Genomic DNA, 13496 nt, shown 5'->3' with positions numbered 1-13496 from the left:
CAGGAGTATTTACTTTTTGAAGACTTTTTATTGTAATTTTTCAATATTATATATATATTGTAATATTTGTAACAATCTTTTGTAAACTCCCAGAAACGGCCTTGTTGTTGCTTGATGCAAGTACGTTTTTTGACTTTTTGCAAAGAGTTTTAGAGGGAATGAGGTCTTTGGCGTGTAATCCTTCATCTGATCTGAAAGCAGGAAATTCCCCATGAAATCATGAAAATTTGGGGAGTGACATCATTTCATTATCTCCAAATATGGGAGGTTTTACGGCTACAAATTTATTTTGAGTGTAGGACTTTCTACCTATTGGAGCATTTTTAATTGAGTAAAGGATTTAAGGGACTTCCTCCACTTGTTGTGTGTTGAGCTGAGTGAGGGTTAGTCGTAATAAAGAGGTGATGGGTTTTTCCTGACTCGTATGCCACATTAAAAAACGGGATATTTCTGTTTTCTTCCCAGCCGTTTTTTATTTTCTGCCGTTGGTTGTTTTCCTGATCACTGATCCCTGACTGTGGTATGTCCAGTGTCAGACCCCTGTCCCCCTCTCCCCTGCCAGGCGCCCGGTCTCACCTTTCACGGCCAGGGCCTGGGCTGACCTGAAGTGATTCCAGATGTGGAGATCTTTTTGACCCCCCCACCCCCCAACCCTTCGCCCTCCTCCTCCTCTTTCTCTCCCTCCTCCCCCCCTATTCGCCCCTAGGCCCCGGCCAGCCACTCCATCAGGGCTGACAGCGTCCCCTCGGACAGCGTCTCTCCTCGCCTGAGCACATGACATACAAGGCAGCTCCCCCACCGCCGCTCCTTCTCCTTCTCCTCCTCCTCCTCCCCCCTCCCTCGCCCTCACCCACCCACCCCCATCCTCAGCAACACATCTGGAGCTCATTACAGAGGAGACAGTAAGAGCGAGGGAGGGGCGGGGAGTCTGCGTGCAGAGTGTGTATGTGCAAGAGAGCGGGAAAGAGAGAGCGTTTCTTAACCCTTCTCCCCTTAAAACATCCACCTTTTTTTTCTCTCCTCTTTTCTCCTCTTTGTTTCTTTTCTTCTTAACGTTGGCTTTCTCCCTCGCAGTGATCTTTGTCCTGCTGTCAGTGCCACATGATCACAAATACTTTATTAATGAGTGGTTTTGGAAAAGAGTTCGGCACAAGAAAAAAAAAAAAAAAAGAAAAGAAAGAGAGAAAATCTCGGAGCAGCCTGAGTGAAATACTGCACAGCTGTTAACAGTGTGTGGTTTGGGTGAACAACCAAAAGAATTTCCCCGAGATGTGGAGTTTCCACGCAAAGTCAAGTTGACTGAGAGGTTGCACTGTTTGTGTGATTAAGTCACTATTATTACGCACTTTTCATAAACACAGATGCAGGCTCGAGTACACCCTCAGTTGGATTGTAAAGGAAACATAATTAGCTTCAAGCTGCCATCTCAAGGTTAATGCTGATGACCATATGTACTGTACTCCCATCGCCAACGAGCGATTGTTTCTTTTCCTCAGTAAGTGAAAAAATCTGGCTGCTTTTTCCCATTAAAAATGGTTACTTTTTCTGATTAGCATGGACTATTTTTAAAAGTATACATTTCATAATGGCCTCAAAACTCATTAAATACTCCTGTAAACTTTAAAGGATAACTCCGAGCCTTATTTTCATAGTAAGGGCGAGAAAACAGCCCAGAATCCCTCACTGTTATCAGGCCATTAAATAGGCGTTATCGGTTGCCATAAGCACCATAGATGTGGGTCAGTAGAGGCCTACTACGCCTACTACGTTGCGAAAGTGAAAACAAAACTTAAAAGCAACACGTTGTAAAACTGAATGAAACATTTCGTTTTGAACACAAACAAAAAGGCTTCTTTAGGTTTAGGCAACAAAAACACTTTTTAGGTTTAGGGAAAAACGTTGTGTTTCGGCTTAAAATAACTATGTTTCAAATTTTCGGGGCCTTGATCATGCCGTCTATACTACAGCGTTTGACTTCCACTTCTGCTCCTGTCATAATTACCACGGTCACTAGCGGCTGCTGTCATTGCTTTAAACAAAGTGATTGTCTGATTGTCTAACTGCGTCTGAAAAAACCCCATCGGACTTTAGAACTTAGTGGACTCTGTACAACAATTTATGTTACTTTCCTAAACAGACAGTCAAACAGTCACACCCACTTCAGATTATCATTGTCCAGGTGTGTGGAGGTGAGAGTAGGTTTGAACTTCTCTCTCTCTCTCTCTCTCTCTCTTATTTTCATTCTTCACACAGCTATTTCTGTCACTATATGTGGGAAGCAACACTAGCGTTGTGTGCTCCATTTTCCCCATTTGTGCGATTCATGCCATTGAATCTACAAAGTCCCAGAGTCTCTCAGAGAGAGATCAATGATGGCAGTCTTTTTGACTCCGCCCTCCAGTGAGAACATTCAGACCAGGTGGAAACACTTTGACTTTAGACGTGGTTGGACGATATTTCGCACAAACTAGTTGGTTTCTCTACTGAACCCTTACGGGTCGTGGATGGACATGCAGTGAGCAGACTTTTATGCGAGGAGAGTGGAGTTTGCGTGCTTTGGCTGACTCAAACATTTTTTTTTTATGTTGTTATGATGTTTTTAATTTAACCATCACAAGGTTGCCATATGCAGATATTGTAATAATTAACTTTTAAAAATTGTCATTGTCTCATGTCTCTATTAGGGTTGCAACAAGTTCAGCCAACTGAGACTGCTTGGTAGGAAAGGATGATTCTGGTTTATTACAACATGGGTCTTATTTTCGTAGTTTTGGGCATCATTTGTATCAGTTATGGTAACACTGCAGACCAAGTTCATTTCTGAGATCTTAGAATCCGATGAAATCACTGAAAAAAGAAATCCGACAGGTCAAGAATAAAGCAGTCAGATGATCAGACAGGTTGTAAATAAGCCAACTGTTCACTTCATGTGGAGGTAAATTGGGAAGTGAGTGCATCTGAAATGTTGCTAATAATCCCTCATTGCACAGGAGAACTGTGTGCACACAACTACAGTTAATACGGTAGGTTAAAGGTGAAGCAGGAAGTGTCTCAAACAGACGGTTTGGGTCATAATTTCATCGTTTGTTTCTGTGTTTCTTGACCTGCCAGATCTCTTTTTAGTGATGTTGCCATGTTCCCAGATCTTAGCTATTACTTTGGTGAGTACAATTGTATCATAACTGAGAGAAATGATGGTGAAACTTGTGATCAGATGAAAGCTTTAAAGCCGTTTCTCCATTTCACTCCACATGACAGAACGTTTCAGAATCAAAAGTACAGGACAGTACAAACCTTTAAATGTCACATGCTGTATTTTCCCATGCGGCGTGTAACACAGTGACAAAGATAGTTTTAGTCCTGTCCTGGAAGTAACCTAATTATGGTGTGATAAAAGCTTCTGGCTCGATTTAAATGGCTGTTGTGAGCGTTCTGGTCCTGGATGAATTAGCATTTTAATTCTCTCGGCCCTGCTGAGGTCCAGCAGGGCAACAACCAAAACAACAATTATGGTGAGTGACATGACGTGAGCTCCGAGAAATCGTCACTATATATAATCATCGCCAGAGTTCATATTCCCTCATGGCACATGAACTATTTTAAGTATTTGGAGGACTTTTCTCGATCCCTTTACAGGAAGTCCGGCCTCTTGCAGCCGAACACGTGTATGACCCCATAGACTGTATGTATGACCTGGGAAATATGTAAGACGTCTCAGAGGCACAGATATTTACTGACCACAGGGAATATTGCATTATTCCTCCTACAGGCCTTACAGTGCGTTTGGGTTTTGTTCCTTTAACAACGTCTCTTTCACGATCGACACAACAAAGTAAAATGCTTCAAAAGACAGCGTTATCAGATTAGAAGCAGAGCCTGCTGAGTGCCCACGATCGTATGTACCTGTCAGTTGGTGTTGAGTGTGTGATACACTGTCCAAACCTCTGCTCACTTTAAAGACATGAAGTGAGGGTCAGAGCTGCAAATCCATCCACTCCACCGGCTCCAACTCCAACTGCCAGGCTAAAAATAAGTTAGAGCAGCAGTAGGCAAGTTGGAGCAAATATGATTTCAAAAAAAGCATTTTTATAAAACGGTCACTATATCCTGACAGTAGTGCATGAGACAGGTAATCTGAAAAAAATCATGTGCCTCTGTGTCCTCCGGTGCTCCTAATGACATCTGCAAGATTTCACAGACCGGAGGTAAACAACCAATCAGAGCCGAGCTGGAGCCTTGCCGTCTCTGAGCAGCTGTCAATCACTCGCAAACTCCGATCAAACGGTCAAACTAGGCAGCGCTGATCAAATATGAATCAATATTATGTAACTGTAATGACTATTTCTCACCTCAAATGTTTTCAGAAACATCTTGTAGTGTACTGTTTAGCTGTAAAATGAGAAAGCTTGCTTCGGCTGGTGGGCGCTGCTTGGTATTTCCTTAACTGATCTCAACATGGCGGATGGGTCCCAAATTTTCTCATTTTACAGCTAAACAGTACACTACAAGATGTTTCTGAAAACATTTGAAAAATAGGCATTACAGTAACAGAATATTGATTCATATTTGATCAGTGCTGCCTAGTTTGACCGTTTGATCGGAATTCGCAAGTGATGTACAGCTGCCTTCGTTGAATAGGAGCCAATAGGAACGCTCTCTCTGAAATGACCTGTGATTGGTCAAAGTCTCCCGTCAGAGGCTACATTTTTAAAGCCTGTAAACAGAGCCATTAGGAGGTGCAGAAGTCTAGTTTTCTCTCAGAACACTTGAATTACAATATGCTGAAAGGTTATTGTGGAATTTCTGATGCCAAAACAATTCTGCCTACTGCAGGTTTAAGTTTTGTTAGAAAATATAACCAATATCAGATTTTTGTTACAAAGTGACAAATGTGACATTCACTCATCCAGGACAGTAAAGCTGATGGCAGTAGTGTCCATGTGTAACCTTTCTACAGATTATCAGATGTCTTACTCCCTCTGCTGGACACTGATGGTCCACACAGCTGCAGGTCAGGAGAAGATGCTGACCACCAGGAGAAGAGGAAGGTGTCAGAAAACTGATCAAGTATTCCTCAACTAATCTATATAATGACAAACTAATCTTGTCAAGTAATTTCTGTCTATAAATGCTTCCTAAACACCTTATTTTCTTGAAATAAGAAGGCATTTTTTTGTAAAGATATGTTCAATATTAGTGCTTATTTGATCACTGAGTTTCTGTGCAAATATCAAAACATTACTTTTACCTTACCCTACCTTACTTTGAGGAATATAAACATGTTTTCCTACAAAACTCCTTATCTATTCCAGAGAAAAAGCCAAACTTCTCAAACTTACAGTAGAAAATTGTAAAATTATGATTTTAATCAGTACATATCTGATTAAACAAAAAGTGAACTACAAATCTGAACAAGAATTTAAGGACAATTTCCAATTCTTGGTGCTACACACACATTACAGTCAGCACAAAAAAAGTATTCAGGTTTGATTATTATTAGTTATCAAGTAGTGATCTGAGTTAAATTGTTTAAAATCAGAAGTTTCTGTCAAGGAAGAACAGACACACACTAACTAAAAAATAATAAAAATTTGAAGGATTATAATTAGGGCTGTCAATAGAAATTAAAAATTAAATCAAATATTTAATTGCGATTAATTGCATGATTGTCAATAGTTAATCACGATTAATTGCAAATTAATCGCACATTTTTTATCTGTTCAAAATGTACCTTAAAGGGAGATTTGTCAAGTACTTAATACTCTTATCAACATGGGAGTGGGCACATATACTTGCTTTATGCAAATGTATGTATATATTTATTATTGGAAATCAATTAACAACACAAAACAATGACAAATATTGTCCAGAAACCCTCACAGGTACTGCATTTAGCATAAAAAAAATGCTCAAATCATAACATGGCAAACTGCAGCCCAACAGGCAACAACAGCTGTCAGTGTGTCAGTGTGCTGACTTGACTATGACTTGCCCCAAACTGCATGTGATTATCATAAATTGGGCATGTCTGTAAAGGGGAGACTCGTGGGTACCCATTGAACCCATTTACATTCACATATCTTGAGGTCAGAGGTCAAGGGACCCCTTTGAAAATGGCCATGCCAATTTTTCCTCACCAAAATTTAGCGTAAGTTTGGAGCGTTATTTAACCTTCTTTGCAACAAGCTAGTACATAGTTGATACCAGTGGATTCCTTAAGTTTAAAACTGAGGCCGCTACAACCTAAAAATCGCAAGTTGCGTTAATGTGTTAAAGAAATTACTGGCGTTAAAACAAATTTGCATTAACACGTTATTATCTTGTTAACTTTACCAGCCTTTGCCAACCAGTTCTAATTATAATACAAATATTGCATATTAATTTAGAGTCTGAGAGAGAAACTGGAGTTCTTTTCTGTAATGAAATGATTCCTGTGTCTCTATCTCTTTATTTTTCCCCCATGTTCCTCTGTGCTGCAGACTGTCTGAGGCCGAGAGGAGGAAACTACAAACTCCATCTGTAGTGGAGGTTTCTCTAATGGGCTCCATGCTGGCCAGTTGGAGATGATTATTTGGAGAAACACGACACTGTGCTTGGATCAAATCAGCCGACTGTGGGCACATGTTGCAGGTCTGGGCATGCATGTGGACGACCGAACACGGGATACAGAAATGTGTGTGTGTGTGCGTGTGTGTGTGTGTGAGAGAGTATAAGAGAGGGATACAGTTTATGTGCCTTTTGATCAGCGCCTAAACTTGAGGCTATGAGGAATGTTTCTCTTTCTCCTTTGAAGGCAGTTTGAGTTTTCTGTAATAGTTTTGGTTCAGCTGGGGCCTGTGTGTGTGTGTGTGTGTGTGTGAGTGTGTGTTCAGCTCAGTATAAATGGGGGTGAGCTCTGAAATGAATATCATTGTCACATCTCGTGCCAGAGCAAATTCCCCGTCCAAAAGGAGCAATTTGGAGCCAACGCCTGCCGTTGGAAAATCTGCCTTCAATTTTCCTCCACTGGTGGCTGTGCACGCGCTCGCCCCTCCAACTCATTTTCATTCACACACACACACACACACACACACTGAGCAAACCAAAGGCCGAGCTCTCTCCCTCACACACACACACACACACACACTAACTTGCAGATCTAGTTGGCCTGCAGCAAGTGGACCCCACAGTTTATTTTTTTCTCAATTATCCATTTAGTGTAAGTGGCAGGCGCCTGATGGGCTCCACGCCGAGAGGAAATGTTTGCATTGTCCTCATTTCACAATGGCGTTTAAACTAATACCTGATTAGCGAGAGTGAGTCACCGCGGAGAAATAGGTTTCTGAGACAGCTGGCTGCTACGACGCCGCTCTGTTTCTTTGTTTTTCTAGTTCCAGTAATGGTAATAACTTTAATTAGATATTGGAGAGCTTTTTTACAGACACAACTTCTGTATCTGTACTCATAAATTCTGAGCTGTGAGCCTTGGCTGGATTTAGGGCTGATTGAGATCTAAGTTGAAATATATTTACTGAGCACATGTATGTTTGTGGGCATGGTCAATGTTAGAGACTCATGTTGTGGAATTAATGGAGAGTGTGATTAACATACACCTATACCTGGAGTGGGGTTTTTTTTCGTGCGATTAATTCGCACGTCAATATATTTTTTCGAACAGTTGTTTTGTCATGAATACTTTCACACACAATGTGAATATTATGCAGCGAAAACCTCATTTTTTCAGAACAAGGTTGTTTTTTTCTGAGCTTTTGCACCGCAAATAAAGGCATCAACCAATCACATGCAGAACGGGTTGAGTTGCTCTTATATTTAGGAAACAACAACACAGAGGCTCCGTAGTCCGGACCAGTACGGCAAACTTTATTACTCCTTTTAACCTTGACAAGGGCAGCGCAGACCAGACCCTCTTCTTTCGTTCTTACATTTTACAATAAACCCGAGAGTCTAGACATATTTGAAGGCGAGTATTTTGTGTCATTTATTCGTTACGCCCCTCAGGCCTTAAGGCTGCCACTTTTTATCCAAAATACAAACCAGGCTGCCATTCAAAGGTACAGGGGAGAACAACTTCAATATTCAATTCAATCTTTAATAATCTCACAGAATTCTAAATTCACAGCATAAGTTCAACAGGCCATTTCTTGTACTCCATGACACTGCTCTATTGTCTGACCTGGCGGCCTCTTAATAAACTAAACTATTGTTCTCTTGAGACGGTCTTCCAAAGAAGAACAACATCAAGTTTCCATCTTACATTTGATGTTATTATACAGACACATCCATAGGGAGGAGGTCGAACGAACACCAAACTCTCTGAGAAGTAACGTGTGAAAGCATTTTGGATTTAATGCAACGGTCTTACAGTAACATTCAAAAATATGACACGGCCATTGTTCCAGTCTTTCAGTTTTTCTTAAATAAACAAATATTTAAATCAAATTTGAATGACAAAAAAAAAAAAATCAATACACAACTTTTCTTTCATTTTGTTTCTCAAGCTTTCAACCACATCTTATGGCCTTCCTGAGATGATGTTGCTAAGTTGTCAAGGTGATGGTTTAGTTGTTGTCATGTGACCTACGTAGGAAATTTAAGTCACAGGATGATAAAAGTGATTGTATATGGAGGGAGATTGTAACCAAATTACAAGTTTGTTCTGATTTAATCAAACTTGATTGAACTTGAACTTCGGAACTTTATTCATGTTTCTTACTAAAAGTGGTCAAATGTAAATGCATTAAAGGGACTCTCTGTAAGAATCAGAAATTGCTTGTTAACAGTAAAACCTGTGGCCGTTAACAACAGTCAGCGTCCTGTTGCCCGCGCGCGCACTACTGACACACACGAGATCGAACGTGATTGACAGGCATTATGTTGATTAACGTTAGCAACATTAACCAGCTAAAAGCACAATATCACTATATTCCACATGCTAAGCAGTAATGTTAGCTTACCAAACGAAGGCCTGGCCGATGTTGATACTAGTGTTAACTTTTCCTGCTTCAGCCTCCCGACTGTGGTCAGAAGGAACAGGGGAGACACCGTAGTTTTGGTCTCCCGGGCCGGAGTCGATAACGTTACTCACTCCGGAGTTAACCCCCGTCAATTCACTCAGCCGCCGGGAAACAGGACACGGGAAACCTCTGTTGGTCTTGAGGAGCTGCAGCATTTATTTCTGCACACACTGCAACTTCCACTGAACATTCACTTTATATTCTCAAAGCTAAACTGACTCCGTCTACTGCTCCGCTGCTCGCTTGTTTTCTCACACACTCGCTGCCGCTCTCTCTCTCTCTTGCTTCAACACTCACTTGCCCACCCACGTGCACACACACTCTTTGCACTGGCTCTGCTTTTCATCAAAATGACCTACGCCACTCCCACAACACTAGTTTTCGGCCGACGTCGGTCACATTCCTGTTTTGCAAGATGGGCTTCACTAGATATAACTTTGTTTGTTTTGTGCTTCTGTGGAGTTTGTGTTGGAGTCTGAGTTGTGGTGGGGGCTGGCCATTTGTTGGCATTAGCGGACTCCATTTCTAACAGAACTTTAGCTATCATTGCACACTGTTAGCTCTATAGATGGAGCTGAAATTAAAGGCACTGGTGAGCGCGCATGACGTCACATCCGCTGCATTTTCCTGGAAAAAAGGGCCCGGGTTCTTCACATTAAAAGCAGTCTACAGGGCTGATAGAGGAAAAGGAAGGTCTCTTTTTTTAGGTTAGGTTACAACCTGTTACATAAAGTCCCTTTAAGTCTTACAATATTTGAATAAGTCAATAACAACCCCATCATGTGTAAGTTTTAAATAATAAACTCCTCCCAGGTTGCGAAAATCCCCAAATTCCCAGAAAAATGACAAGGACATCAGTTCAGTTACACCCTGTAGTTCCTGAACCGACTATCTGGACTCCTAGAACGGGTCCTTCATGTGATCCAGACTCCGTTCACGCTCTGCTGCACGAGCACATGAAAGCACAGATGATTCCAGGACACATAGAGCATGATAAACGAAACCGAGCCTCAAGTTCAGCCAAGCAGCCATAAAAAGCTCTGACGCTGCAGTTTCCACGATGTTTCTGTTCTGATCCGCTGTAATTACAAGTTTCCATGACAGAGACCAACTTGGCGGAGCAGAACCTGAATTGAAACAATGCCATGATAATACATTATATCCAGTGACTTATCATTAGACATCATCCAAGTGTTTTGAGTTGGACGAGCAGCTCCTCAGCTCTGCACTTTTTTAGCTTTTTTTTAAATCTGAGGAATTCTGTTTTTCTTTTGACTCATCATCAGTCTGAATGGGCCTCATGAAATCTCGCTGACGCCTCACTTCCCCTGAGGAACGACTCTTCTTCATCTTTATTTTCCCCTCTCCTCTCATTATGCGTGTTGTTGGACTATTGTGCAGCGGAGGATCTTATTATGCTAAGCCAGACAGGCAGCCTGCCCTGCACACACATGTTAAATCTACAGAGACAGCAGGAATGATGGGAGTGGGAGAAAATTAGGTGGGGTTGAAAGGCAGAGCAAAAAAAACACATATGGTTCATCAAAACACAACTGTGACCCACTAGAGAGGCCTTCGGTTTATTTTAGAAATTTGTCTTAGCTCATTGCAGTGAGAATGGGGTTGGTTGTCACATGAGTTGGTTGCCACATGCATTAGATCTCACTCTCTAGAGGGCGCTGTTATAATATGTTGGTACTGACATTTTCAGAGTTAGGGTCAGAGGTCACCTACAGGGTCATTTCAGGAGTAAGACACTTGACATTGAGGTGAGAGGACTTTCTGTGTTTTTCATGTCAAAATGTAAATATCCAGCTCTTCTGTGTTTCTCTTCTAGGCTTTTTTCACCATGGCTTTGCAATACAATAATTATTACCATTAAAAAGTATGGAGGTAGAGCCGTAGTTAAGATATGTTTTTTCTTAGCTAGGCTACACAACATGTCACATTCTCTTCAGGATTGGTTCTCACATGTGACTGATGGTGAGTGACTGACATAAGGATGAGCTGAGTATTATTATTATTATTATTATTATTATTATTATTATTATTATTATATAAGGATAAAAAATGCACTTAAAGGAATGATTTTTCCTGTTTATGTTTTCTCGATGCAGGAGATGTGTCAGGTTGTTGCAAAAAACACAAGGCTTTCATCCAGGAGACCACTGTTTGTGTCAAGTCAAGTCAAGTCAAATTTATTTCTATAGCACATTTAAAACAACATGAGCTGACCAAAGTGCTTTACAGACATAGGCAGAATAAAAACAGGTCAACAGAACAGACAACAAAATCACACACATCTACAGACAGAGACCAAGATAAAACCCATGAGTAAAAGACTGTTCTAATGAGCATTATAAAAGGCCAATTAGTAATCACAATTCAAGTACATTCAAAAGCCAAAGAAAAAGAGGTGGGTCTTGAGCTGTGCTTTGAAAGACTCCGTAGAGGGAGCAGATCTGATGTGGTGAAGCAGTTTGTTCCACAGACTAGGGCCCGCAACTAAGAAGGCGCGGTCGCCCCTGAGCTTCCGCCGAGCCCGAGGGACGACCAGAAGTGACTGGTCGGAAGACCTGAGCGCCCTAGGTGGGGTATAGGGAGTTAAAAGGGCAGATACGTAGGAGTGAGCCGATCCATGAAGTGCTTTTAAGACAAATAATAAAGTCTTAAAATGGACTCTAAAAGTGACAGTGTCCCGTGTGTCATGTTACAATCAGCTGTTCGTTAATGTCTTTCCATTTCTTACCATGTATTTCTTTCCTAAACCTAACTAGGCTATTGTGGATTTGATGCTGAAAATAAAGTGACACCAAGGGGTGTGACAAAGCGGCGGTATGTGATGAGTTGGGATGAGAACGTGTTGGAAATACAAAACTAGAAGGGCACTGGCCAAGATAAATGAGCCTAGAAGCTGGTGCCATATGGCTTCTTTTTAAATGAATGCATTGATTGTATTAGTGTTAAGTTTAGATTGTATATCCAATAAGCTGCTGTGCCCCTTTTTCCACTTGCCATTTGCCATTTTCCTGTCATTTTCTTCCCACTTGGTGACACCTGCCCTTCCTGTCTTCCTCCCTCTAATCCCTGTCATACACCATCTCTCCAACAGATGCCCTCCTGAGTTTTGTCAGTCACCATGACCCAGCTCCTGAGGTCATTCCTTGATTGAGGCACACCTGTTCCTCATTCCCTCATCAGTATATAGGCCAGCCATTTCCCCTTAACCTCTGTGAGACCGTCGGTGTCGCAGTAGCCTGCTGCCACTGCAGTCCAGCGATTCCTGTTTGCCTGCAGGAGAATAAGATAGAGTAGCCACACAAGTGTTTTTTTTGCCACTACTTGATCCAGGTGGAAGAGCGTTATAGTTTCCATATTGATCGTAGAGATTGTTACCTGGAGTTGAGGTTCAAGTACACCGATATGGATTTTGGATGTAGATTTGTTATTTTGGAAATAGTTTGAGCCGTAAAGTAGAAAGTCCTTTCATTTTGAGGGGGAACTTTGTGTACTCTCTATTCGCCATCATTGAACCTTCATCGCCATCACCATCATCATGAACAGCATCACAATCATCATTTGACAGTGAGTAACTCAACAAACAGAATGCAAAAGTAGTACATTTAATATAGAGCTTTTTAGGCATGTGTGTAACATGTGTTTGTAATGACGGACCCACCTGTGGGCCGGCAGTGTTGAGGGTGTGATGGATGTCAGTGCCAGGCCGGGGCCAGGCGGGGTGTGTCCTCCAGCGATGAGGGTTTTGATCTTTACATCGGCTCTGGGTGCAGGAATGAGCTAATATTAACAGTCAGCTGAAATGTCCTGACTGCAGCCGGCACGTCACGCACAATTATGACACATTCAAACAAACACAGCAGGAAGGGAGTTTTCTACAACAGAGTAAGCAGCGCAGATATCCATAAATGTAACGTCACTCATCATCATGTCTACACACCCACAGTCAGTAACATTTGATTCATGCAAGGGGGACAGTAGACTACTCACACAGACATGCATACCCATCGATTGCCTCTTAAATAGCTTTAAGGTTTAGAACAACTGAACATTATGACATCCCCTTTTCTATATTCCGTAGCTGCCTGTTCACTTAATTGCAGCTACGTGATGATCATTCGCCAAGAAATGCTTCCAACAAATAACTCCCCCTAAATTTGCAGATTAAACAAAGTTAGGCTGTATGTTTGTGTTAAATGTATTTTTTTAACTTTGGACGAGCCAGGTTAACTATTTCCCCCTGTTTATTAATACTAAGCTATCCACATCCTGACTCCAGCTCTGTACGCGCACCAAAAAAGGCCTGTGAATGACGCGATAATGCACAAGGCAGTAAGTAACGCTGTTCTTGCTTTTTAGGCGTGTCATTTGTACGCCATGTAGTCTGTACTGACTGCACTATAAATGCATCCGCATGAATATGTTACGCTCAGAGCTAGTGAGATAAAAAAAGGGAGAAAGACT

The sequence above is a fragment of the Sebastes umbrosus genome, chromosome 5 (assembly GCF_015220745.1).
Source record: "Sebastes umbrosus isolate fSebUmb1 chromosome 5, fSebUmb1.pri, whole genome shotgun sequence".
Lineage (NCBI taxonomy): Eukaryota > Metazoa > Chordata > Actinopteri > Perciformes > Sebastidae > Sebastes > Sebastes umbrosus.
This window is presented reverse-complemented; position numbering follows the sequence as displayed.